This window comes from Bos mutus, chromosome 1, assembly GCF_027580195.1.
Source record: "Bos mutus isolate GX-2022 chromosome 1, NWIPB_WYAK_1.1, whole genome shotgun sequence".
In the NCBI taxonomy this organism is placed as follows: Eukaryota; Metazoa; Chordata; class Mammalia; order Artiodactyla; family Bovidae; genus Bos; species Bos mutus.
The window spans coordinates 7,807,612-7,834,164 of NC_091617.1; positions in this window are offsets into that span (position 1 = coordinate 7,807,612).

Genomic DNA, 26,553 nt, shown 5'->3' on the forward strand with positions numbered 1-26,553 from the left:
AATATATAAATAGTTCATACAACTCAAAAACAAAAATGCACACACATAAAACAACCAACCTAATTAAAAACTAGGCTGAAGGCCTGAATAGACATTTTCCCAAAGAAGATGTAAGGATGGCCAACAGGCACAGAGAAGATGTTCAGCATTGATAATCAGAGAAATGCAATTTAAAACCATAATGAGATATTATCTCAAAACTTGCAGAATAGCTACTATCAAAATGAACATGGATAGCAAATGTTGGCAAGAGCTTGATGTTGTTTTGTTTGGTTTAGAGAACAAACATAACAAACATCTCTAAACTTTTCCCTCTATATTTGATGTTCAACTTTCCACCACACCATTATTTTACAAATGCTCTTCAACATGCGATTAGTTGCATTTCATACTATTTTATACATGCAAATAAGCAAGAAGAGAAAAATCCACCAGGCTATAAGTTCTATTTCTAACTACAAACAGAAAGGAGAAGTGACTTTTTCCCAAATCTAAAAGGCAAACTTTTGTGAAAACCAGAGACTGTCCCAGGGGAAAGAAGTAACCTACTTGAAAGAGTATTCTTGGCACCTGAGAACTTCATATCACTTTTTGATTCTTCCCTTAATAAGGACAACTTTGTGCCATTGGAATTGTATGGGCTTTGGACATGCATTTGAAACTGTTGTTGTTTAGTCGCTAAGTCACGTCCAACTCACCTGTGACCCTGCCAGGCTCCTCTGTCTGTGGGATTTCCCAGGCAAGAAAGCTGGAGTAGATTGCTATTTCCTTCTCCAGGGGATCTTCTTGCCTCAGGGATCAGACCCGTATCTCTTGCATTGGCAGGTGTATTTTTCACCAATGAGACACCCGGGAAGCCCCATAAGCACTATTAGATGTATTAAATTAAAGATGGCTTCTCTAATGGAAAAGAACTTTGGTTTATATCTTTCCTGAGCTTCAGGTTCTCCAGGAATTTTAGATATTTTTGGAGACAGTGGCTTTTTCTAATATGAAAGGTATTTTAAACATTTGTCTAGTCTTTGCATTATTTAAAGTTTCCTGTAGCTACTATTTTTAACCAAATTTTCTCCAATTCATATCAGTTACCAAGAAAGAAATAAGAAAGGCACATCCAGTATCTTTTTATTAACTGACACTTTTTCTCTGGAAACAAGAAAATGCTACTATATTGTAAATGAGGATTAAAAATCAAGACCAATAGATAGGTAAATAGATATATAAATAGGAAAATACATGTGGAACACATATTTTCTATTTCATTCTTAAGGGATTCTCTCAGGAAATAAGTTATGATTATATTGATGGTAAACAACAATCACCTCAATTATAGCTAGCATAATTTATTAATGGTTTGAATTTAGATGAGTCAATAAATAAAAATAGGAACTCTTTTAGTTAACTGAGTTGCTTAGCTCATAGTCAACATTCAATCAATATTTGGTAAATTGAATTAAGAGGTGGAAGTATATCATGTGAAATCTTGAAAGAGGTCTTCTTTTCCTTTGTGAAATCAATCTTATTTCCACTATAACATCACAATCTCTTTCTTCTTCTAAAAGAGAAAAACAGGATTTTTTTTCCTATTAGGAACACACACAAATTTTTTTTTTAATTATAATCTACAATAGTTTGTCACAATGCTACTATAGACTAAATGTGTATGTACTCCCAAAATTCACAAGGTAAATCCTAACATGATAGTATTTGAAACTGGGGGATTTGGGGAAGTCATAAAATCATGAGGTCAGAGTGCTCATACATAGAATTAGTACCCTTATAAAGCAGATTCTAAACTCTCTTCCTCCAGAAATGTGAGAAATAAACTACTGTTTGTAAAATTACCCAGTTTATGGTACTTTCTTATAGCAGCTGAAATTGACTAAGACATACAACGTGAGCACAGTACTTTTGCATGAAAACCAGGATCTTATTCCTAATAGAGACCAAACTCTCAAACCAAATCAAAGTTAATTGTGTTTGGCTTATTCACTGGAGTGGAACTATTGCAGATTTTAATAACAGAAATATTTCAGCTTTGGCTTTATCTTGCTTTAGTTTCCTTTTTCTGTAATATGTGGTTATTAAAATAAATGAATTTTCAACAACAAACATGTATTATGTTTATAAAAATATTTTTTAATTACACTAGATGGTTAATAATATTTAAAGTTAAACATTACGAAGACAGGCAGCAGTAGAGTAGAAATATAATTATTTCAGGCCCTCTGAGAAATAATTAAGGAAGGATAAATAAATGAGATACTAAACCTATGACTAATTATTTCCTAATGTACTTCCATTAATTTAACATAATGAAATGATTAAATTTAAGAAATATTGCATTGAAAAACCTGTTACTAAACTTGAAAACAAATTGATCCTATATTTTTCCAATGTTTTTCTTTGAAACTGAGGTTTGAAGTTTGCACTGTACTTATATATACTTACTTGGTCAAATTACTTCTTTTTACTAGCATGCTTCTCTACTCTAAACTTCCAAATGATCCAACCATCCATTCTTCATTTATTCATTTGGTTTGTTGTTCAGGCAACTAGTATTTATTGAGCACTTAACGTGTGCCATACTGGGTACTGTTGTACATCAGGTACTTGAGATAAGGCTTCTAATCCTAGCACTTCCTCCTGAACTAGGTTCTCTTTATTTTTCTAAAAAAAAAAAAAAACAAAAACTTGATTGATGGCTATTTTAATCAATATCCAAACCTTTCATGACTGACATTTGTAAATGGCAAACCCTAGGTTTGAATGGGTCTGTCTTACACAGCATCCTTAAGTTGTTATAGACACGCTTCACTACAGCACTAAGAAACCATACAATGTTGCCCATCTTTTGCCATTTACTGAGGCCTGTTTCATTTGTTTGTTTTCTATTAAGTTCGCTGCTGTTCTCAATTTTGTCAAAGTTGAATTTTGCCCTGTAGGGTACATTTGCATTTCCTTTAGAGACTTCTTCACCAATTTGTTGGGCTTTTAAGGAGTGATGAAGTTATTGGCAAAATTCAAAAGAAGGACAAGATATGCATTTTATGGGAAACTACATGGAAACTTAATAAAACAATTATGCAGATTAGGTGACAACATGGAATGCTCTCTCCTGATAGAAGTATGCCTCAGCCTTGCCCCAGTTTCCAAGATTCACTCGTGCAAAACCCTTAATGAAACTACCTCCTATAAGAATTTGAATAGAGTTAGAAACAGTTGTTCTATTCTGATTGTCTCACCTCCTACCCTATTATGCAAATATTCTAGTTACTCTGATTATGCGCTAACCTGCTGGTTAAGTATAAAACTTGTGTTTAGTACTGTTCTGTATGCATCCTGATTAATTTTTATTCCAGATCTTTAACCAATGCCTCTTGGGATTCAAAAATCTCCAAAATTTCCTCTTAAGTGTTTAACTTATTGCACCGTGGATACTTCACAAGCTGCTAAGTCAAAAATTATAATCTTTTCCCCAAGACAAGTTCCTTCTCATTTCTATAGAAAATTAATTTCTCACTTACACAACTCAAAACTTATATTAACTTTTACTCTTCAAACCCCTTCTTCTTGCCAACTGACATTATGCAAAAATGGTAAAGCTCATTTTAATTCAGTTGATCATTTCTTTTTATCTCACTACCAAGATGTTATTTCTTTGATCTTGAGTAATTCTTAATTGTGGTTCAATGCATATGCTCTATAACTAGACTCCTTTGTTTTGAGCCCATGATAGTTTCTTAATTCTGTGATCCTGATCTGATGTTTTAACCTAACTGCATCTGTGCTAATGCTTCTAAAATGCCTATGGCAACAAAACCAATATCATGTTTGAGGATTAAATATATTAATATATAAATAAATAATTTAAGCCAATGAGTGAAGTAGAGTAAAACTTTTAAAAAGTTAGTTATAGTAATATCTTAACAGATTAATTGAACTTTAGTTTTTTTTTATTTTTCACTTTGAACTTAACATGCAATTTTCCAAATCAAATTCCTAAAACATGTCTCTAATTATATAATTTTTCTTTAATTTTTTTCACAATTTTCACATTGGCTACTGATGGGACTCCAAAATCCTTCATCTGAGTTTACAAGGATTAGCTATAGTTATCCTTCCAACTCTCCTGGGGTCAAGTACATATGGCAGATTCAAGTACTCATTTCATTAAATTAATATGTCATTGTAAGCTTCTCTACTTTCTTAATCATATGTATAATAAATAAATTAATTCATGCTTATGTGCATACACACTTTTAGATTTTGATGATAAAAAGTGCATTCAGTTCATTTCAGCTCAGTCGCTCAGTCGTGTCCAACTTTTTGGGACCTCATGAACCGCAGCACGCCAGGCTTCCCTGTCCATTACCAACTCCCGGAGTCCACCCAAACCCATGTCTATTGTGTCAGTGATGCCATCCAACCATCTCATCCTCTGTCGTCCCCTTCTCCTGCCTTCAATCTTTCCCAGCATCAGGGTCTTTTCAAATGAGTCAGCTCTCTGCATCAGGTGGTCAAAGTATTGGAGTTTCAGCTTCAACATTGGTCCCTCCAATGAACAGCCAGGACTAATCTCCTTTAGGACTGGCTGGATCTCATTGCAGTCCAAGGGACTCACAAGAGTCTTCTCCAACACCACAGTTCAAAAGCACAGTTCAAAAAAGTGCGTTCCTGAATGTAAATTTAAAGTATTTTAAATAAAAATTGCAAATGAGTAGAGAATTCAAGAGGCCAATAATGATAACGATATAAAACCTGTATGAAAGTGAAAGTTATTCAGTCACGTCCGACTTTCTTCACAACCCCATGGACTCTACAGTCCATGAAGTTCTCCAGGCCAGAATATTGAAGTAAATAGCCTTTTCCTTCTCCAGGGGATTTTCCCAACCCAAGGATAGAACTGAGGTCTCCCCCATTGCATGTGGATTCTTTACCAGCTGAGCCACAAAGGAAGCCCAAGAATACTGGCATGGGTAACCTATCCATTCTCCAGTGGATCTTCAAGACCAAGGAATCTAACTGGGGTCTCCTATATTGCAGGCAGATTCTTTACCAACTGAGTTATCAGGGAAGCCACTGATATTCAAATCAAATTCTTAAAACATTCCTCTAATTGTATAATATCCAAGTCACTGATATCAGGAAAAACCTGTATAGCTGTTTGTAGTTCTCATTGTAATTGATTACACTGAAGATTATTATTTACAACAAGTGAAAGTATGTTTGTTTGATTTTTGTACCATCATGAATGGTATCCAAAAAACTGTGATGGTTTTGGTGATATAAACAAACATGTGCATATGAGGCCTCTGTAAATCATATAATTAATCTATAAGTGATTAAAGATTGTAAAAGATTGCATCATCAAAGTTAATCAGAAATTATCAATATTTTAAAAGTTTTAATAATATGTGCATGCTGAAAACTTTATCGATAAAGTATAGCTCCACATTTTTATGCATTTCAAAGTAAGACAACTTGATGGATATACAGCAGCCATGAAATTAAAAGATGCTTGCTCCTGGGAAGAAAAGTTATGACCAACCTAGACAGTATATTAAAAAGAGGAGACATTACTTTGCCAACAAAGGTCCGTCTAGTCAAAGCTACGGTTTTTCCAGTACTCATGTATGGATGAGAGAGTTGGAATGTAAAGAAAGCTGAGCACCAAAGAATTGATGCTTTGGAACTGTGGTGTTGGAGAAGACTCTTGAGAGTCCCTTGGACAGCAAGGAGATCCAACTAGTCCATCCTAAAGGAAATAAGTCCTGAATATTCACTGGAAGGACTGATGCTGAAGCTGAAACTTTAATACTTTGGCCACCTGATGTGAAGAACTGACTCATTGGAAAAGGCCCTGATGCTGGGAAAGATTGAAGGCGAGAGGACAAGGGGACGACAGAGGATGAGATGGTTGGATGGCATCACCAACTCAATGGACACAAGTCTGAGTAAACTCTGGGAGTTGGTGATGGACTGGGAGGCCTGGTATGCTGCAGTCCATGGGGTCACAAAGAGTTGGACACGACTGAGCAACTGAACTGAACTGAACTGAAAGAGGGACAAATACATGAATAATAATATGATAAAGCCAGTATTTACATGCTAAGTCACTTCAGTCATGTCCACCTTTTTGTAACCTTATGGACCATAACCTGCCAAGTTCCTCTGACAATGGGATTCTCCTGGCAAGAATACTGGAATGGGTTGCCATGTGGATTCCTCCAGAAAATCTTCCCAATGCAGGGATCAAACCCGCGTCTGTTATGCCTCCTGAACTGGCAGGTGAGTTTATTACCAAAGTGCCATCTATAGTAAAATATTCATTGTAGAATGTAGACTGCATATTGTTACCTGTGAGATTGCTATAAATGTTTTCCAGTTTTTCTATGTTTGACCACTTTCACAATAAAACATTAAAAAAGCAGTACTTCTGTAATCTATAGAGAACATTAATGATTGTAATTCAGTTGCTTCAAAGGAAGAAAATTCTTTGTATCAATAAGAATCCATGTGGCAAAACATTTTTAGGATAAGTTGGGTTTATATGAAGTTTATCTGAATGGTGTGCTTTTTATATCTACAATATCAAGAACAATAACGTGAGTTCTATCTGTAGGTTTTTGGACCAGGACTATACTATCTGCCTCAGCAACAGCCAATTCATAGGCCAGTCATGAAGCTTGGATGGCAATGGAAGAGAAGAGGTAGCAGTCAGCCTTTTCTCTGGTAAATTTTGTTGGAAACCATGACAAAACAGCAGAAGAGAATGCATTACCATGGGGGTAGATTTAAGGTAAAGAAAAATCCAAGGACAGTCCATGGCAGTGAACAGCCAGCCCTTCCATGGGGAGCTTATAGTTTCAACATGGAAAGCATAATCATTTAAAATACTAACTACATAAACACAGGTAGTGTTCAGAGAGATGAGAGAAAATTGAAGCTTTTATAAAAGAGTAAAATTTTCTGTTGCTGCTGTTTTTCAGTCACCAAGTTGTCTGACTCTTCATGATCCCATGGACTGCGGCATGCCAAGCTTCCCTGTCCCTCACCATTTCCTGGAGTTTTCTCAAGTTCATGTCCATTAAATCTGTGATGTCATCCAACTATCTCATTCTGTCACCCTGTTCTTTCCCAGCATCAGTGTCTTTTCCAGAGTCAGCTGTTTACATCAGATGCTCAAAGTATTGGAGCTTCAGCATCAGTCCTTCCAAATAGCATTTAGTGATTTCCTTTAAGATTAACTGGTTTGATCTCCTTGCTTTCCAAGGGATGTTTAAGAGTAAAACAGAGAACATCAAATTAGATTAGGACTTCAAAAGAGGTCTCAATGAAAAAATAATTTACCCCTAGACTCTGCTAGTGGGTAATTTAGGGCATCAAATTTCTCCTGCTGCTCATTTGTGCCAAAAGCAGTGGATAATTCTGGGACTTTTTGTCTCCACCTCCTCATCACCACTTTGTATTTTTCTCACTGGACAAAGATTTCAACAACCCACCCAAGTTTCAGAATTACTTAAATATATGCTGTACAATAAATTTACAAAGCAACTAGGCACAAAACTACTGATCAAATTGTTTTTTCTAATGCAGTCAGAGTTTTCAATTCTTTCTGTATCCAAGTTTTGCTTAAGTTCCTGTGTCCACATAGTATGAATTAATAAGAATATTGGGATAGTTGCATTCATTAAAGCTAAGAAATGGGGCTGAAGCATTTTTATGTTGACAGCTTTAAAAAGCTCCAATTATCTAAATACTTAAAGACACAACTGTAAGTGTTTGAAATGTTTTCTTTTGAGGAGTGGACATGCATCACAGATGTTAAGACTGATATCCTTGTATTTGCATAATGTGCTAAAGAACACTCCTAAAACCACATTCACCAGAACATAATGTAATACATGCTTTGTAAACGACTTTTTACAGACACATTTAGTTTTTGTTACACCCTTTGGGGAGTTAACTGAGAAAGTGTTCCTGTAACACTCTCAAATGTTTGGGATGCATTTTTTAGAAATTAATATCTTATTGGCATATGTGTCCTATTACCTCATATGCTTTTTTGCCTAAAACTTCATGACATTTTCAGGGGGGAAAATAGGAAAGAGTAGCCTATCAGCTACGTAAAAGCAAACTGCTTAGTGTTATGAATTTAGGCAAGAAGAACTCTCACAGCATGTCTTAAGAGTGAATTGCATCCCAAAGGAACAAAATACTTGCTGGATTCAAACAATATGGTGAGGGGCAGGGTGGACTAGGGAATAAAAACCAATGACTTTGTTATATTGAAAATACTGAATAAAAGTCAGAAATATAAAGACAAAGAGGAGAGGGGTTTCTTGAGCTCTTTCTGTCAGTGAAATCTATGCATTCCAACATTTTTTTTTTTTCCTGACAGCAAATATTTTTGCACTACACGTTAAAGAGCCAGAGGAGAAGATAACTAACTCTTTATATGTGCAAATTCCTAAAACATGGACCAAGTCCAGTCCTTCTTTGTGAGGCTTTTGTTATCATGAAAGGATTTCAACTCACTTGTATTCCTCTTACAATAAAAGTCACTTTTGTGAACTCTCTTTCCTCTCCTCTGGAGGAATGTGCACAGTTTGGTACATCTTGCAAAACCACGTATGTGTATTGGTAGACATATTTGCCTTTAAATTTGCCATATGCTGATAGCTTGCTCTCTCGGCATCAAATAAAAATAGAAACAGATTTCAATCTGAACTTCAATATAGTTGGCTAAAAAACTGAAATACAACTGAATTTAATTAAGCACAAAGGCAATGATTGGAAGACATTTTAGACATGGAGGTTAAATACATCCAACTATTTTATAATTCTCAGCTCATGTGAATAACAGCTATTACAATTATTAACTAATAGCTGTAAAATCAGGAACATGAATGATTCAAGTCATTTTCTCCAACATACAATGTATGAAAGAAAAGTTTGGCAGTCTCTGATGGGTAATTGACCATTAGCAAATGACAGAACAAAAGAGGAACCTAAACTTTCACAAAGATAATCAAAAAGAGAATCAAGACTATAGGAAAACAATCAAAATCAGTGGTACATTTCCCATTTACTGTTTACAAAGTATTTTTTTGTGAGCAAAGTCTCAATTTTTGAGCAAAAATAAAAATTCATATTGTTCCCTACTTCAGATACTAAATAAATACTAAATACTTTTAATAAGTTGTTAAATATCTCAAGAGAAAAAGAGCAAGTTCATTAGAGATGCTAAAGTTGGTGATGGACAGGGAAGCCTGACATGCTACAGTCCATGGAGTCACAAAGAGTTAGACATGACTGAGTGACTGAACTGAACAACTTCACCAAGTCTTGGTGACTGGATGTGTTAATACTTCTTGTGGCAGGATGGAGAAAGAGGCTCCAGATGAAATCAGTATTATGATTTTCACTAAATGATGTTTCAAACCTGGGAGAAAAATGGGGTTATTAGATAGGATGCTCTAGTTTTTACATCCAACAAGTTTATGTATATTTTTAAATTCCCAGACAGAGTCAGAAAAACAGACAGAAACAGGAGGAATGTGGCAATGACTTTTAACAGTGCTTAGCCGCTGAAAATTTCCTGACTTGGAATGAAAGACAGCTTATAATCCTCCAACAACTCTTTGGACCCCTGATCAGGCCAGTGATGTGCTCTAACAGTCTTAAATGGCTTGCGAAAATTAAATACTGTGAAATTTTTCAAGTCAGTTGGTAGCTTGAAATAGGCCATGGTAGATGTATTTATACTATCAGTTCAGTTCAGTTCAGTTCAGTCGCTCAGTCGTGTCTGACTCTTTGAGACCCCATAAATCGCAGAAATTGTGAAACACTAAAAATCAGGGTCTTTTCTTTTGTAGAGATACAATTTGCTACCAAACCACACCTGTGTACCTTGAAGAGTAGTCTGAAGAGTAATGTGGACACCTCCATTATTAACACAGAACTAAGCTATTGACTTTTCATTGCATTTATGGGGCTCACTACTTTTTGTGATGAGGGTAAAACTTTCCAACAATAGTTAATGAGCACTCTTGTTGGGTTTTCAGTCACTGTTTAAGAAGTCTACATAACCAATGGTAGTCATAAGAGTGGCCATCCTTATCTTGTTCCTGATTTTAGAGGAAACACTTTCAGTTTCTCACCATTGAGAATGATATTTGCTGTGGGTTTGTTGTATGTGGCTTTATCACATTGAGATAAGTTCAACAGAGGATGAGATGGTTGGATAACATCACTGATTCAATGGACATGAGTCTGAGCAAGCTCTGGGAGATAGTGAAACACAGGGAAGCCTGTTGTACAGCAGTCCATGGGGTAGCAAAAAGTTTGACATGACTTCTCGACTAAACAAGATTCCCTCTATGCTCTCTTTCTGGAGAGTTTATAAAAACCGGGTGTTGAATTTTGTCAAAAGTTTTTTTTTCCTGCATCTTTTGAGATGATCATATGGTTTTTATTCTTCAATTTGCTATTATGATGTATTACATTGATTGATTTGCGTATATTGAATCTGGCAACCCTGGGCTAAATACCTCTCAATCATGGTGTATGATCCTTTTGATGTGTCGATGGATTCTCTTTGATAGTATTTTGCTGAGGATTTTGGTGCCTATGTTTATCAATAATCTTGGTCTCCAATTTTCTTTTTAGTGATATCTTTCTTTGGTTTTGGCATCAGGGTGATGGTGGCCTTATAGAGTTAGTTTGAGAGTTTCCCTCCCTCTGCAATTTTATGGAAGAATTTGAGAAGGGTAGATGCTAGTTCTTCTCTAAATAGAAATCACCCGTGAAGCCATCTGGTCCTGGACTTTGGTTTGGTGGAACAATTTTGATCACGGTTGCACTTTCATTACTTGTGCTTGGTCTATTTATATTTTCTATTTCTTTCTGGTTCAGTCTTAAAAGGTTGTACTTTTCTAAATAGTTGTCCATTTCTTCCATATTGTCCATTTTACTGTCATAGAGTTGTGTGTAGTACTCTCTTATAATCCACTGTATTTCTACAGTGTCAGTTGCAACTTTTCCTTCTCTAATTTCATTGACTTGAGTCCTCTCTTTTTTTCTTGATAAGTCTTGCTAAAGGTTTATCAATTTTGTGTATCTTCTCAAAGAACCATCTTTCAGTTTTACTGATCTTTGCTATTGCTTTCTTCATTTCCATTTCACTTGTTTCTGCTCAGATCTTTATGATTTCTTTCCTTCAACTAACTTTGGGTTTTGTTTATTCTTCTTTCCCTAGTTGCTTTAGGTATAAGGTTTCTTGCCTCTTGAGGTGGGATTGTATTGCTATAAACTTTCCTCTTAGAACTGCTTTTGTTGCATCCCATAGGTTTTAGGTCATCATGGTTTCCTTGTCACTTGTTTCTAGGTATTTTGTGATTTACTCTTTGATTTCTTCAGTGATCCATTGGCTTTTAGTACATATTGTTTAACCTCCATGTGTTTGGCTCTTTTTAGTTTTTTTAAAAAATCTTTTTCTAAAATTTATTTATTTTTTATTAATTTTTTCAATATAAATTTATTTATTTTACTTGAGAGGCTAATTACTTTAACTGGAGACTAATTACTTTACAATATCATGGTGGGTTTTGGCATACATTGACATGAAATCAGCCACAGGTAGTTTTTTTCTTAAAATCGATTTCAATATCATAGCACTGATATGATATGATGACATAAGAAAATTTCAATTTTCTTAAATTTACTGAGGTTTGATTTGTGACCCGTGATGTGATCTATCCTGGAGAATGTTCTGTGTACACTTGAGAAGAAAGTATATTCTGCTGCTTTTGGATGGAATGTCCTATAAATGTCAATTAAGTCTATTTGGTCTAATGTATCATTTAAAGCTTATGTTTCCTTATTAATTTTCTCTCTGAAGGATCTGTCTATTGGTGTATGTGGGGTGTTAAAGTCCCCCACTAATACTGTGTTATTGTTGATTTTCCCTACTATGGCTTTTAGCATTTGCTTTATGTACTGTGATGCTCCTGTGTTGGGTGCATAAATATTTACAATTGCTATATCTTCTTGGATTGATCCTTTGATCATTATGTAGTGTCTTTCACTGTCTCTTATAATAGCCTTTTATTTTAAAAGTCTATTTTATCTGATATGAGTGTTGCTAGTCCAGCTTTGTTTTGATTTCCATTCACATGGAATATCTTTTGCCAACTTCTCACTTTCAGTCTGTATGTGTCCCTAGGTTTGAAGTGGGTTTCTTATAGACAGCATATACACAACACTATTATTCAACATAGTTTGGAAGTTCTGGCCACAGCAATCAAAGAAGATAAAGAAATATAAGGAATTCAAATTGGAAAAGGAGAAGTAAAACTGTCACTGTTTGCAGATGACATGACACTATACACAGAAAATCCTAAAGATGCCACCAGAAAACTACTAGGGCTAATTAATGAATTTAGTAAAGTTGTGGGATACAAAATTAATACATGGAAATTTCTTACATTCCTGTATACTGACAATGGAAGATCAGAAGAGATATTAAGGAAACAATCACATTTACCATTGCAAGAAAAAGAATAAAATATCTAGGGATAAACCTACCAAAGGAGGCAAAAGACCTGTACTCAGAAAACTAAAGGATACTGATGAAAGAAATCACACAACACAAACAGATGGAGAGACATACCATGTTCTTGGATTGGAAGAATCAATATTTTGAAAATGACTAAACTACCTAAAGCAATCTAAAGATGCAATACAATCCCTATCAAATTACCAATGCAATTTGTCACAGAACTAGAACAACAACAACAAAAAGTCTTAAAATTTGTATTGAGACACAAAAGACCTCAAACAGTCAAAGCAGCCTTGGGAAAGAAAAATTAAACTGGAGGAATCATGCTCTCTGACTTCAGACTACACGAAAAAGCTACAGTAATCAAGACAGTATGCTAGTGGCACAAAAACCAAAGTATAAATAAATGGAAGAAGATAGAAAGCCCAGAGGGAAACCTATGCACCTATGGCCACCTAATCTATGATGAAAAAGGCAAGAATACACAATGGGGAAAAAACAGTCTCTTCAATAAGTAGTGCATGTATAAAATATGTATATATATATATATATATATATATACATATAAAACTCTCAGATATATATCAGATCAGATCAGTCACTCAGTCGTGTCCGACTCTTTGCGACCCCATGAATCGCAGCACGCCAGGCCTCCCTGTCCATCACCAACTCCCGGAGTTCACTCAGACTCACGTCCATCAAGTCAGTGATGCCATCCAGCCATCTCATTCTCTGTCGTCCCCTTCTCCTCTTGTCCCCAATCCCTCCCAGCATCAGAGTCTTTTCCAATGAGTCAACTCTTCGCATGAGGTGGCCAAAGTACTGGAGTTTCAGCTTTAGCATCATTCCTTCCAAAGAAATCCCAGGGCTGATCTCCTTCAGAATGGACTGCTTGGATCTCCTTGCAGTCCAAGGGACTCTCAAGAGTCTTCTCCAACACCACAGTTCAAAAGCATCAATTCTTCAGTGCTCAGCCTTCTTCACAGTCCAATTCTCACATCCATACATGACCACAGGAAAAACAATAGCCTTGACTAGACGGACCTTTGTTGGCAAAGCAATGTGTCTATTTTGAATATGCTATCTAGGTTGGTCATAACTTTCCTTCCAAGGAGTAAGCGTCTTTGAATTTCATGGTTGCAGTCACCATCTGCAGTGATTTTGGAGCCCCAAAAAACAAAGTCTGACACTGTTTCCACTGTTTCCCCATCTATTTCCCATGAAGTGATGGGACCACATGCCATGATCTTCGTTTTCTGAATGTTGAGCTTTAAGCCAACTTTTTCACTCTCCACTTTCACTTTCATCAAGAGGCTTTTTAGTTCCTCTTCACTTTCTGCCATAAGGGTGGTGTCATCTGCATATCTGAGGTTATTGATATTTCTCCTGGCAATCTTAATTCCAGCTTGTGTTTCTTCCAGTCCAGCGTTTTTCATAAGCAGGATGATAATATACAGCCTTGACATACTCCTTCTATTTGGAACCAGTCTGTTGTTCCATGTCCAGTTCTAACTGTTGCTTCCTGACCTGCATACAAATTTCTCAAGAAGCAGATCAGGTGGTCTGGTATTCCCATCTCTTTCAGAATTTTCCACATTTTATTATGATCTACACAGTCAAAGCCTTTGGCATAATCAATAAAGCAGAAATAGATTATTATTATGGAAGTGCAATTCAAAACTACACTCATTATTAGAGAAGTGCAATTCAAAACTACAATGAGGTACTACCTCATATTGGTGAGAATGGTCATCATCAAAAAATCTACAAATGATAATACTGGAGAGGGAGCGGAGAAAAGGGAGCCCTCTTATACTGTTGGTGGGACTGTAAATTGGTACAGTCAGTCACTGAGGAGAACAATATGGGCTTCCCTGGTGGCTCAGATGGAAAGAACCTGCCCTTAGTGCAGGAGTCAGTTAGTTAGTTCAGTCGCTCTGTCTTGTCCGACTCTTTGCAACCCCATGAATCACAGTATGCCAGGTTTCCCTGTCCATCACCAACTCCCGGAGTTCACTCAAACTCACGTCCATCGAGTCGGTGATGCCATCCAGCCGTCTCATCCTTTGTCGTCCCCTTTCCCTCCTGCTCTTAATCCCTCCCAGCATCAGAGTCTTTTCCAATGAGTCAACTCTTCGCATGAGGTGGCCAAAGTACTGGAGTTTCAGCTTTAGCATCATTCCTTCCAAAAAACACCCAAGGCTGATCTCCTCTAGAAAAAATCTGGGTTCAGTCCCTGAGTTGGGAAGATCTCCTTGAGAAGGGAATGGTTACCCACTCCAGTATTTTTGCCAAGAGAATTCCATGGACAGAAGAGTCTGGTGGGCTACAGTCCATCGGGTCACAAAGAGTCAAACATGACTGAGCGACTGACACTTTACCTGTGGAGAACAGTATAAATGTTCCTCAAAAAGCTAAAAATAGAAATACCATATGACCCAACAATCCCACTCTGGGCATATACCCAGAGAAACCCATAATTCCAAAAGATACATGCACCCCATGTTTACTGCAACACTGTTTACAACAGCCAGGACATGAAAGCAACCTAAATGTCCATCAGCAGAAGAATGGATAAAGAAGATGTGGTACATATACACAATGCAATATTACTCAGCCGCCAAAATGAATGAAAGAGTGCCATCTGCATAGATGGGGACAGACCTAGAGACTGTCATACAGATTGAAGTAAGTCAGAAAGAGAAAAACAAATATCATATGATATAGCTTATATGTGGAATCTAGAAAAATAATACAGATGAACTTACTTGCAAAGTTTCAATAGAGACACAAATGTAGAAAACATCCTTATGGACACCAAGCAGGGGAAGGAATGAGTGGGATGATTCAGGAGATTGGTATTAACATTTATAGACTACTATGTATAAAATAGATGACTAATGAGAACCCATTGCATAACACAGAAAACCCTACTCAGTGCTCTGTGGTGATATAAAAAGGAAGGAAACCTAAAAAAGAGGGGTTATATGTATACGTATAACTGACTTAATTTGCTGTTCCATAGAAACTAACACAACATTATAAATCAACTGTACACCAATAAAAATTTTTAAAAAGAACTCTACATAATCAATCAGCAATGAGGTTGGTTGGAAGAAACGTTTCTTATAGATGATAGAATATAATTCAAGATTAGTTTCTCAAAAGTGGATTAAGGGATGGCTATAAAGGCAAGAAGTCCACTGAGTCTCAACCTGGGGATCAGGGTGGTTTGTTTATCCTTGTTGGACAAAGTTAGCTTCCTAGACCTTTGGTGGCTTGCTGCCAGATTTAAAAGGGAAATATAAACTTGTCAAAATATGTATTTCCTTTAACTTTCATAATTCAAAGAATTCATTCTAGGAAATGATTAAATACTTGACAGGCATTCATCTCAGGGAAAGTAAAATAGGAATCTGTTTAAATACATTATACTTTTAAAATGGAGTATTATACAGATACTGAAATATTGATGCATATTTATTTTCCATTAGACATAGAAATTTATTAGTATAATGTTCAGTCCAGTTCAGTCCCTCAGTCATGTCTGTTTCTTTGTGACTCCATGGATTGCAGCATGCCAGGCTTCCCTGTCCATCACCAACTCCTAAAGATTGCTCAAACTCATGTCCATTGAGTTGGTGATGCCATCCAACCATCTCATCCTCTGTCATCCAATTCTCCTACTGCTTCAATCTTTCCAAGCATCAGGGTCTTTTCAAATGAGCCAATATTTCACATCAAGTGGCCAAAGTATTGGAACTTCAGCTTCAACATCAGTCTTTCTAATGAATATTCAGGACTGATTTCCTTTAGGATTGACTGGTTAGATCTCCTTGCAGTCCAAGGGACTCTCAGAGTCTTCTCCAACACCACAGGACAAAGCATCAATTCTTCAGTGATCAGCTTTCTTTAGGCTCTAACTCTTGTATCCATGCATGATTACTGGAAAAACCATAGTTTTGACTATATGGACCTTTGTTGGCAAAGTAATGTTTCTGCTTTTTAATATGCTGTCTAGGTTGGTTATAGTCTTTCTTCCAAGGAGCAAGTATCTTTTTTTATTCCAAGGAGCAAGCAAAAATTGAAGATGGCAGAGTAGAAAGGCATGTGCTTATCTTCTCCTGTAAGAACTGCAAAATTGCAACTCACTGCTGAACAACCTGAGACAGGAGAATGTTGGATCCCACCAAAAAAAGATACCCCACATCCAAGGGCAAAGGAGAAGCCCAAACAAGATAGGAGGAGGGGTTAAGTCACATTTAGAATCAAATTCCAAACCCACCAGAGACACTCAGAGGGTTCAAACAAAACCTTGTGCACACCAGAATCCAGACACCCCACAGAGATTGAGCCAGACCTGCCTTTGAGTGTTTGAGTCTCTCCTGCAGATGGATAGGGACTCTGGCTGTACAGACCTAGGACATGCAGCATGTGTCATAAGCCCTCTTGTAGGAGGTTGCCATTACTCATAAACTGCAGAACAATTATACCAAAGAAATTCTTGCACTGTTAAGAAAGTTCTGGGACCCACAACAGATTTCCCAACCCGGGGATCTGGCAAAGGGACTGAGAACTCCCAGGGAATTTGTCTTTCAAGGCCAATGGGATTTGATTACAGAACTTCCACAGGACTTGGGAAACAGACTCTTGGAAGGCACAAACAAAATCTTGTGTGAACCAGGAGCCAGGAGAAAGGAGAACCATCCCCACAAGAGACTGAGTCAGACTTGCCTGTGAGTGTCTGGGAGTCTCCAGTGGAGGCATGGGTCAACAGTGGTCTGCTGTAGGGTCAGGGGCCCTGAGTATAATAGTCCTGGTGTTCTGACATAAGTCCTTTTGAAGGAGGTCTTTGTTACCCTTACCATAGTCTGGCCTCAGGCCAAACAAAAGGGAGGGAATATAGCCCCACCCATCAACAGAAAACTGTATTAAAGATTTACTGAGCATGGCCTACCCATCAAAACAAGATCCAGATTCCCCACAGTCAGTCCCTCCCATCAGGAAGATTCCACAAGCCTCTTATCCATGAGGGGGCAGACAGAATGAAAACCACAGTCACAGAAACCTAACCAAGCTGATCACATAGATCACAGGCTTGTCTAATTCAGTGAAACTATGAGCCATTCTGTGCTCAGTTCATTTCAGTAGTCACTCAGCCATGTCCAGCTCTTTGCAACCCCATGCACTGCAGCATGCCAGGCTTCCCTGTCCATCATCAATTCATGAAGATTGCTCAAACTCATGTCCATCGAGTCAGTGATGCCATCCAACCATCTCATCCTCTGTCATCTCCTTCTCCTCCTCCCACCAATCTTTTCCAGCATCAGGGTCTTCTCCAGTGAGTCAGTTCTTTGCATCAGGTGGCCAAAGATTTGGAGTTTCAGCTTATTAGCATCACTCCTTCCAATGAATATTCAGGACTGATTTCCCTTAGGATTGACTGGTTTGATCTTCTTGCAGTCCAAGGGACTCTCAAGAGTCTTCTCTAACACCACAGTTCAAAGCATCAATTAATCAGGACTCAGCTTTCTTTATAGTCCAAGTCACACATCCATACACGACTACTGGAAAAACCATAGCTTTCACTAGATCTTTGCTGGCAAAGTAATGTCTCTGCTTTTTAATATGCTGTCTAGGCTGGCCATAACTTTTCTTCCAAGGAGCAAGCATCTTTTAATTTCATGGCTACAGTCACCATCTGCAGTGACTTTGGAGCCCCCAAAGATAAACTCTCATGTTTCCATTGTTTCCCCATCTATTTGCCATGAAGAGATGGGACAAGATGCCATGATCTTAGTTTTTTGAATGTTGAATTTTAAGGCAACTTTTTCACTCTTCTCTTTCACTTTCATCAAGATGCTCTTTAGTTCTTCACTTTCTGCCATAAGCGTGGTGTCATCTGCACATCTGAGGTTATTGATATTTCTCACAGCAATCTTGATTCCAGCTTTTGCTTCACCCAACCTAGCATTTCTCATAATGTATGCTGCATACAAGTTAAATAAGCAGGATGACAATATACAACCTTGACATACTCACTTCCCTATTTGGAACCAGTCCAGTTCCAAGTCGAGTTCTAACTATTGCTTTTTTGATGTGCATACAGATCTTAGCAGGTCAGGTGGTGTGATATTCCCATCTCTTTAAGAATTTTCCAGTTTAATGTGATCCACACAGTCAAAGGATTTGGTGCAGTCAATAAAGCAGAAGTAGATGTTTTTCTGGAACTCTTTTGCTTTTTTGATGATCCAGTGGATGTTGGCAATTTGATCTCTGGTTCCTCTGCCTTTTCTAAATCCAGCTTGAACATCTGGAAGCTCATGGTTCACGTACTGTTGGAGCCTGGTTTGGAGAATTTTGAGCATTACTTAACTAGTGTGTGAGATGAGTGCAATTGTGTGATAGTTCGAACATTCTTTGGCATTGTCTTTCTTTGGGATTGGAATGATGAAAACTGATCTTTTCCAGTCCTATGGCCACTGTTGAGTTTTCCAAATTTACTGGCCTATTGAGTGCAGCACTTTCACAGCATCATCTTTCAAGATTTGAGATAGCTCAACTGGAATCCCATCACCTCCACTAGCTTTGTTCATAGTGATGCTTCCTAAGGCCCACTTGACTTCACATTCCAGAATGTCTGGATCTAGGTGAGTGATGACACCATCATAGTTGTCTGGGTCATGAAACCTTTTTTATATAGTTCTGTGTATTCTTGCCACCTCTTCTTAGTATCTCCTGCTTTTCTTTTGTCCATATCATTTATGTCCTTTATTGTGCCCGTCTTAGCATGAAATGTTTCCTTGGTATCACTAATTTTCTTGAAGAGATCTGTAGTCTTTCCCATTCTATTGTTTCTCCCATTTTTTTGCATAGATCACTGAGGAAGTCTTTCTTTTCTCTCCATGCCATTCTTTGGAACTCTGCATTCAAATGGGTATATATCTTTCCTTTTCTCCTTTGCTTTTCACTTGTTTTCTTTTCACAGCTATTTGTAAGGCCTTTTCAGACAACCATTTTGCCTTTTTCTGTTTCTTTTTCTTCGGGATGGTCTTGATCACTGCCTCCTGTACAATGTCATGAATCTCCATCCATAGTTCTTCAGGCACTCTCTCAGATCTAATCTCAGGAATCTATTTGTCACTTCCACTGTATAATTGTAAAACTGAAAGTCACTCAGTTGTTTCCGACTCTTTGCCATCCCTTGGACTATACAGCCCACGGAATTCTCTAAGCCAGGATACTGGAGTGGGTAGCCTTTCTTTTCTCTAGGGGATCTTCCCTAACCAGGGATCAAACCCAGGTTTTTTCACTTTGCAAGCTGAGCCAGCAAGGAAAGGCCCAATATTTTCAAGTGACAAAATGGTAGAGTTATGTGCACTCATTTTCTTCTGTGAGAACTCCAAAATTAAAATTCACTGCAGAAAAATCATCCACAGGAGAATGTTGCATCACACACACACACACACAAACACACACAAAAACCCACATCCATGGGCAAAGGAAAGCCCCAGCAAGATGGTAGGGAGGCAAAATCACATTGAGCATCAAACCCCATACCCACCAAAGACTCTCAGAGAAACAAAACCTTGTGCACACAAGGAGACCTCACAGAGACTGAGACAGACCTACCTTTGAGTTTTTGAGTGTCACCTGCAGAGGTACAGGTCAGCAGTGGCCTGCTTCAGGGGCAGGGGCTATGGGTGCCACAGTCCTGGGTGTGGCACAAGCCCTCTTGGAGCAGGTTGCCATTACCCACAATAAAGCTGCCGAGCAGATGACCCACAAACTGCAGAACAATTACACCAAACAATTATCGCACTGTTCTGCGACCCACAACAGATTTCCCAACCTGGGGATCTGGCAAAGGGACTGAGAACCCCCAGGGAATTTGACCTTGGAGGCCATTGGGATTTGGTTACAGAACTGCCATAGGACTGGTGAAACAGACTTTTGGAGGGTACAAACAAAACATTGTGTGGACCACGACCCAAAAGAAAGGAGCAGTGACCCCACAAGAGACTGTTCCAGACTTCCTGAGGGTCCAGGAGTCTCTGGTGGAAGTGTGGGTTGGCAGTGGCCTGCTACAGAGTCAGGGGCACTGAGTGTGGTGTGTGCATGGGACCTTTTGAAAGAGGTCACCATTATCTTCATTACCTCCACCATAGTTTGGTCTCATGTCAAATAACAGGGAGAGAACACAGCCCTGTCTATCAACAGAAAATTGGATTAAAGATTTGCTGAGCATGACCCTACCCATCAGAACAAGATCCAGTTTCCTCCACAGTGAGTTTCTCCTATCAGGAAGCTTCCATAAGCCTCTTATCCTTATCAGTCAGATGGCAGATAGAATGAAAACCACAATCACAGAAAACTAATCAAACTGATCACATGGACCATAGCCTTGTCTAACTCAATGAAACTTTGAGGGCTACTCCATTTCTTTTAAGAGATTCTTGCCCACAGTAGTAGATATAATGGTCATCTGAGTTAAATTCACCCATTCCAATCCATTTCAGTTTGCTGATTTCTAAAAAGTCGATTTTCACTCTTACCATCTCCTGTTTGACCACTTCCAATTTACCTTGATTCATGGATCTAACATTCCAGGTTCTTATGCAATATTGTTCTTTACAGCATTGGACTTTACTTCCATCACCAGTCACATCCACAACTGGGCATTGTTTTTGCTTTGACTCCATCTTTTCATTCTTTTTGGAGTTATTTCTCTACTCTTCTCCAGTTCATCTTTCAGTGTCATATTTTTTTGCCCTTTCATACTGCTCGTGGGGTTCTCAAGGCCAGAATACTGAAGTGGCTTGCCATTCCCCTCTCTGGTGGACCACAATTTGTCAGAACTCTCCACCATGACCTGTCCATCTTGGGTGGCTCAACATGGCATGGCTAAAAGTTTCATTGAGTTAGACAAGGCTGTGGTCCATGTGATCGGTTTGATTCATTTTCTGTGATTGTGGTTTTCAGTCTGTCTGCCCTCTGATGGAAAAGGGTAAGAGGCTTATGGGAATTTCCCGATGGGAGAGACTAACTCGGGGGAAAATTGGGTCTTGTTCTTATTTATATATATAATTCAGAAAAATTCTAGGAAAATATACATCAAAATGTTACCAGTGGTTATTTTAGAATGATGAAAATTTAATTGTTTTATTTCTGAATTTAGGTTTATATTTTAATGTGTTTTTGCAACTTTCTCTGCAGTGAAAAAGTTTTAAAACTTTTATAACATGTTTTGTAACACTTTTAATACTTATGCAAATAGAAAAATATTTTGAAAATATTAAATCAATCAGTCTTCCACTTCCTCTGAAACTTGTCGGCCTACAGTCAGTTTTTAGTATGGTCACAAGGACGACTGAAACATCCTGAAAGAGAAGGAAATGACCAAAATATCCAGTTAGACAAGAAAGTAAAGAAAGGAAAGTCCTTGTAATTCACAGAAGATTCTAGAAGTAGGAAAAAAGTAGAAAGATGAGAAGAAAGTATCCTTCATCCATATATACCCTCCCAAGTTCAAATTCAAATCTATAAATGTTAAATACATGAAAAAGGTTATATTATAGGAGCTGTTGCTCTATTTCCTGTTTTGGACTATGACTGAATTATTGCAAAATATGAAAGAAATAGTAATATGTGTTTCACATCAATACTGGACACATCCCTTGTAGCTCAGATGGTAAAGAACCTGCCTGCAATGAAGAAGAACCAGGTTCAACCCCTGGGTTGAGAAGATCCCCTAGAGAAGGGAATCCTACCCTTCTCTAGTGGGTACTATCCACTCCAGTATTTCTGCCTGAAGGAGTCCATGGACAAAGGAGCCTGGTGGGCTACAGTCCATGGGGTCACAGAGTCGGACACGACTGGACAAGTAACACACACACACACACATACACTGGTCTCATGGTTAATCCTGCATGAAGTTATCTTTCCTTACTTCTGGGCTTGTTTTATGATGGATATTCTTGGCTTCTTTGTTTTAAGCTTATCTTATCTGGTTGTAAAGTAGAAACATTTTAAGGCAATGACTTATAATTTATGCTCTGTTGAAGCTGAAATAATCATCTAAGTTATATAGCTTGGGATTTTTTTTTTTTTAATTAATGAGAAAATCTAGTATGTGTCATTCCAGACATTAACCTTTAGCCTTAGAAGCAAATGATTGCTTCTAATAATGATAATACATAAAATGTTTCATATGATGACAGAGAATGTGACACAATTTAATCAATTCATAAATTAAAGAATAATTTAATATAGGGTTTGAGCACCTTTTAAAAAAGAATTAATTGCTTTAGCTTGACTTTCATCTCTTCACAGAGTGTGATTCTTTATAGTGGGAATAAAAACAAAATCTATTTCATGCTTTATGCACCTAGTTAGAGTTACTTAGGGCTGAAAAAAAATATATAGTCTAGCCATTAAAATATTCACAAGCAATGGATTTTCAAACCAGTCTCCTTCCCAGAAGTCTGGAATTATTTGGGAATTACTATGGAAGTCCTGTAGAGAGGGGATTTTTTTTTTTTTCCCCACAAACTAAGTAAATGTGTTCAGGCAATATGGAGGAAAAATAACTCATATGGGAAGGCAATGGACAAAAACCAGACTGCTACCACTCTTCATGTAAAAGTGTCTTATATGATAGCATTATAGTGACCTAGTTTATTTGACATTAAATTCAATTAAAGATGGAGTGTGACCTTAGGGTTTCTTTTTAATTCTATCAGCAAATGATACTTTTAAAATTCATTTAAATTTAAAGATGTAGGCATGAGTTTTTATTTAATCATTTCCATGTAAATCAGGATAGATCAGGCTTTGCTTTAACCCCAAAATCTCAGTAACTCAAGATACGTAATTTTTTTTTCTTTTGTTTGTAAAGACCACCATGCATTTGGGTGACTTATCTACTCGATGCATCGGGGTGCTTCACTTTTTTTATCACCTTAACAATGGCCTTACAACGGCCTCTACATTTAGTATCTTGGAGGATGGGATAGGCAGAAGAATTGCTACCTGGGACTCTCATTACTGCAGCCCAGGAGTGACACCCATCACCTCTTTGATTTTTACTGGTCATCACCCTATAACCTGATAGAGATGTAGTTTCTCATATTGCCATGAAAGAAAGGATAATCAAACACTGTTTACTCCCATTGTTCTCTATCACTCTACTGAAGAAATACTTCTTCCCCCTCTATTCATATCTGCTCACTGTATTTCACAACAATTTTTTCTTATTTAGTATTCAAAACTTCTTGAAATACAACATTATCAGTAAGCTGGGCATTTGTATTGTTAAGTCCCCATACTCAAGACAAAAATGGCTAATTAATTACTTTGAGACCTTGCTTGTTAGGTAAGTTTTCTTTATATTGGATACAGCTACCTTTACCAAAGAAATGGAGCTAGAAAGTGAACCAAAACTGGAGAGCTATGTCTTTTGGAAAAAGACATTTTTAGGTTAGAAGATAACATCATTAAAGGCTAAGTAACCTGACATAATCACCCATGTAGTAAGCGGCAGTTCTAAAAATCAGAGCTTCCTGAATGTAAATTTAAATCATTTCCAGAAAAGCTTATGAGTGATCTTGGGTTGTGGATCTTGACAAATCCATCCTAAAAGTGCTTTAATAGTATATTTAGATTTGAAATGTTGAGCTCTGACTTTTAAAATATTAAATTTTGATACATGTTTTCAATGGACATCAATAGTCATTCAGGTTCATGCTGTCCTTGCTACACTTTAATCTGAATAAACATTATTCAATAAATGAGACTGATGTTTTATGACTTATTTTATTCAAAAGCAACATTTTCAACTTGCAAAATATGTTATTCCTAAACCTTACTTTTAGTCTTGACCCCATCACCCCCAAATCAATGGCACAGTTTACATGGAAATTACTTTTATGAGCTTGAAGTGCAATCTCTAGGTTCAAAAGTTACATGGGAAAATACTTAGTTATTGAGGTGTGACTCATTTGGGAAGTCTTGGTTTTCTGATTTTAAAATCTACTAAGAAAAAAAAAATGATAGTTTCCTACAACTTCTGGATGAAGAATGTATTGAGTTTCTCACGCTGCTGAAACTCTCTTGGGACAGTCAGCTTTTTGTTCCCTACACTGTTTGATGCATGGAAGCCAGTTCTGGAAGCCAAACCATTTCTAAGACAAAGCTCAGTATTTTTTAAATAAACTGGGAGGTAGTGTCTTGCATCACTGTTATAGAGTACAGCATTTACTGGAGCTTCATCTTGATATATTCCTCTCTCTCTGCATACATTTCTTTCCCTGGAGTTATAGGTAGCTACACTTTTAAAGAGAAAAAGTGTGGTAGAGTTATGGTACTGAGAGAGCATTATTAATGTTTCCCAATTTTGAAAGGGTTTTTTGTGTAGTTTTTGAGTAACATGTGCCAACGTCCTTACTTACCTGGGTATAAATTATGAATTTATCTGGCTACAGTCTTGTTAATTTGACTACAAAAGAAACAATATATACTGGTATCAAAAAGTTTTGGTTCAATTTTTCTGATAATGCTATCATAGTAACAGTCTTCCTTTGTTCAGGAAATGCAGTTGAGACTGTGAAACTCTGCATACACAAATCAAGAAAACATCAAAGACTCAGTGGTACAGAATCCACCTGCCAATGAAAGAGATGCAGGTTTGATCTCTGAGTGCAGAAGCTGCCCTGGAGAAGGAAACGGCAACCCACCTTAATATTTTTGCCTGGGAAATCCTGTGGGCAGAAGAACCTGGCTGGTTACAGTCCATCGGGTTGCAAAAGAGTTGGACCCTACTCAGTGACTAAACAACAGTAACATAGGTTAAGGAAAACCTGTGGATGAAAGATAAAGGAGGCAGAAGGCACACCAAAAATGTGTGGGAAGGGACTTCCCTGATGAGCCAGTGGCTCCAATGCAGGGGACATGAGTTCAATCCCTAGTCAAAAATGTAAGATTTTACATGCCTTTGGGCAACCAAGCCGTACACAGCAACTACTGTGCCACAAATAGAGGGTCCTTAAAACCTGGCACCACCAAATAAATAAAGATTTTCTTTCTTTCTAATTTTTTTTTTTTTTTTTTTTTTTAGGTATGGGGAAGAAAGACTAAGACAGAATCAGAAAGTATATCATGATGCAGTGAGATTGCCACGCATCCAGATGTTTGGAAAAGACCTGTTGTCCGTATCCTAGCTGGAAAATGCAAACCCCTTTCTCACAAAGAATAGGGTGAAAGAGTTAATTTTTGTATCCAATAGCCGAAGACACTGAATGGTGATTTCCTTTTCTCACTGACTTTTGATTTTTTGTACATTCTGCATTCGGACTAGAGCAAATCTGCAAAATACAAACTCCAAGAGTTTAATAGATAGGTATAAGCTGCAGGGGGCTTCATCCCCATGGATCAGTGGTAAAGAATCTGCCTGCAATGCAGGAAACAAGGATTCATCCCTGCGTTGGGAAGATCCCCTGAAGGAGGGTATGGCAACCCACTCCAGTATTCTTGCCAGGGAAATCCCATGAACAGAGGAGGCTGGTGGGCTACAATGCATGTGGTCGCAGAGTTGGAAGTGACTAAGCTCGCATGCAGGCACAAACTGCATGATTTGACATTTTTGTTGTAGTCATAATTGTGAAAAATCTTCCATTTCAAAGTGACTTAGAGATCTCTGATTATTCTTTGCAAATGCAATGGTGGTTCAATTAGCATATCTTAAGCTAATTTACTGGGAAGTTCCCTGTAGTCCTTCCAGCCACTGGGTACACTAGCATATGGAAATAGTGTGGGTGGAGGAAATGATGCCACCCAGGAGAGGAAAACAAGCCAGGTGCCAGATGCTGGAGGAAGAATAGAGCGTATAAGATGCAGAGATGCAGGGGGTGAAAAAGAAAAGCAAATGCAGACAGGCAGCGGCCAAAACAGAACTCAGATACTGAAAAGGGAAGAAAGGAAGATACCTTACA